The sequence below is a fragment of the Rhamphochromis longiceps genome, linkage group LG9, assembly GCF_057381845.1.
Source record: "Rhamphochromis longiceps isolate RC_006_pf linkage group LG9, R_longiceps_female_GT1.1, whole genome shotgun sequence".
NCBI lineage: Eukaryota > Metazoa > Chordata > Actinopteri > Cichliformes > Cichlidae > Rhamphochromis > Rhamphochromis longiceps.
Window position 1 is genome coordinate 46,147 of NC_140565.1, and position 3,544 is coordinate 49,690.

Below are 3,544 nucleotides of genomic sequence, written 5' to 3' on the forward strand. Positions count from 1 at the left end.
TTTTGTTGGACAGGTGCACCAACACCTGGTCCACACATGTCATGCTGCGTGACCCTCAACGTGTGTGTGCCATCACTGAAAACACAGCACTGCTCTGACCTGGCCTGTGAACATATTGATTTATAGATATATATATATATATATATATATATATATATATATATATATATATATATATATATATATACATATTGCTTTTTGATGTTTATGTTTGATTAAAAGTGTCTCTCTGGGTGAAAATCTAACATGCTGTCCTCGGTGAGGCTGGTAAACTACTAATTACAGTTTCATACAAATGACTCAGAAAGACCTTGTGAGGTTAACCCTTTTGGAGGGAGGACTCCGCGGCTTAATTGACTGTGTAAAGAAAATGAGTTCAAGTAGAATTTATTTCAGCGTCATCAGAGTTTTATGGCACAATTTTCTTTATGGTGTCAGAAGGCACAACTTGTATCGATTAAATGGGAATCTTGCCCTCAAATAACTTTGGAGCTCCTTAAATTAGATTTCATCAGTGAGAGCAGACGCCCTGAGTACAGGCATTGCAGGAGATGGATTTTTTTGGACGGCTTTCATTATTAAGTTTTTTTCCTTTAATCACTGTTAAATATAATCAGACTTGGTTGAGGGAGCGGTTCCCATGTGTTCAGCATAAGTGCTCCTGAAAGTAGTCGGGACAGTGGACCTGAGACAGAGGGAAACTTTTACAGCAGCCCTGTTCTGCCTGTTCATTTTGGCTGCCGAACACTTTGTGTGTTTTCTTCCAGATGAAAGGATTCCCGTGTATGAGTGTATTCACACATATGCAGCTTAGTCCAGTTAGCTTGGACTCGGTTGTCCTCAGTGGTGTGCTTTGTCAGGGCAGGTGTGAATACAGCAACCACAGTTGGGCGCAGACCAAAACGTAGACCTTTAGAGAAGCGTGCAGGTGGTTTGTCAGGAGGACACAACCCTAACTTTATCTTGAGTTAGGCTGCACTCTCTGCCTGACCTGCCTGATTTTAGTTTGCACATTTAAGAAGGAAAACTGGTGAAATTGGACTACATGCCCATCTCATGTATAAATAAATAAATGATTTGAATGTTCAGAACGAAAATATAAACGACAGGAGTTTTTAGCACAGCATTAGAAAACCTGACTGATATTGTCGAGGTCTTGCTGGTGCTGCTCTGACCCACTCGTTCGTGGTTTGTGCACCCAGGAGGTTGTAGATTAGACTGAGGTTAATGGCTTGATCTGCACCAACTCGTAGATGGTGGCACGTGTCAAAATATCACATTCCGCATGAATTCTGCGGCTCAGGTTTTTCCAGCAGAACATTGCAGCGTAACGGGATAATTGTTGCTATTCAGGTCACTTTGGTTTAACATGCACAATGCTTTCTTTCCATGTTATCATTCTTACTCTCACACTGGACATGTTTTTCCCAATAAGTGGAGGAAACATCCTCATTTGATTTGTGGTGATGCACGCTGGTGCAAAAAAAAGAAAACCACTCCAATTTCACAAATCCATCAGCTGATTCAAATTATAGAAAATCTATCTATCTATCTATCTATCTATCTATCTATCTATCTATCTATCTATCTATCTATCTATCTGTCTGTCTGTCTGTCTGTCTGTCTGTCTGTCTGTCTGTCTGTGTAAAGCCTTGTTTTCTCATTTATGGCATTAGGCTGTGAAACAAAGGCGTCACATCCTGCCTCAGTAACAGAAGACATTAAAAGACTATAGATCAGTTGGAACAATGTCCCTCACATATTCGGTTCAGCGACTTGTCTCAGAGATAAATTCAGATGACACAGAAAGCTGAAATACTGCTGCTGCCTTATTAGAGGTGCTTTGAGAATATGCCGGTTTTCAGTCGGTTTTCAGCCCCCATACCAGGTGAGAGAGAACGGCACAGCGCTCATTTCTTCACACCTCCCTCTCTCCATGATCTCTGATAACAAATGACACCATTACTTCTCCTCGCCAAGGCTTGTGTCATTGTCCCACTTAATTTCTGCGTACTGCTGAGGTAGGCAATGTTGCCGCCCGGCACTCGTCTCCCTCCGTCGCTTCCTCCCTCTCCGAGCCGGGGTGAGAGCCGTATCTCCAGGTAGGACGGCGGAGAATAGACCCCCGGCTCATGCATCTTCCCATGAACGCGTACCCCTAGTTCCTGCCTCCTGTGTGCATGTTTGTGTGTGTGCGTACATGAAAAAGAGAGTGCTTGTGTGCCTACAGAGGCCTCCGACTGGCGGCCAGGTGCTCCTAATGCTCAAAATGACGTACAACATTGTGACATCAGTGCTATATATGGCCAAGCGACATGCCCTCGCATGCACATGAGTGTGTGCCTTGCCTGTGTGCGTATTCTGTGTGTGTTGAACCAGTTATAAGAAACATGTTTTTTCACATATACCCTGTAGTTGGCTGCTATGGAGCAACGGCATGTATCTTTGCTAAAGCGTGCATGTGTGTTTGCATTAGTGCGTGTGACTGATGACAGCGCTGTCAGCACCACACTGAGCAGGACATACATCGAAACGTTGCACAATGACACGCGTGCATATGTGTGCATAAGTGAGTGTGTGCTCGGTGGACGGGTGACACCACTATAAGGAAACTGGTGACACCCGGGCAAAGCTGGCACTCGGAGTACAAACATAGATCAGTCTCCCAGTGGTACATTAAAAGTGACGACCCGGTACAGGCTGACCCCTTGGCACAAACGTCCTGTTTTCACTGACTCAACTTTGTATTCTGGCTAACATCCGGTGTTCGCTCAGCCTTGGGAAAGATCCAGTGGCCCTAAATTGTCCCCCCATCACTCATGGACTTTATCACTACAAAGATAAGCAAATAAATACATAAATAAACCACCAGTGCCTTTGATGTGCATGAACTGTCAGCTGGCAACAGATGGGAGGGGAATTACAGAAGAAAAAGTGTGACGTGCAAAATAACGCACCCTCAGGACAGACGAAGGACAACCCCAAAAATCACTTTCACCCTCATTAACAATGTCAGTGGTGAAGGGGAGAGAGATGAGGACACGGAAGGATATCTGCTATCTCTGGAGAGAAGGAGTGGGAACAAGGGGAGGGGTCGGTTCAGGAGAAAGCTCCAGGGAGGGAGGGGAAGGGGAGGTAGAGGTCAGGGGTGGGCTGATGGTGACGGCTGGGGCACGTGGAGTACAGAATGTTGATGCACGTGGAAAACGCCTGCAGAATGGCAGCGCAGCCTGAAATTCAAAGAAGGAAGCGAGTCAATTAGTAAATCTCTCTGCACTTTATTAGTTATGCTGAGGTGCCCATGCGCAAGGCACCAGGGAATGAGTCCAGCGTGGGACGTCACGACCAAAACTGTGCGTATTTTTGATCCTTTTTTAATATTATGCAAAAACTTGCACAATATAGACACGAGAAATGACACAAGAATCTGTGAACAAAACCACAAAATCAAACCTATCAAAGCCAAGAAGAGCAGTGAAAGGACCAAAGACATCAAACAGAAATAAAGACGAATGACACCAAAAATTCGGGGAAGCACAGATGG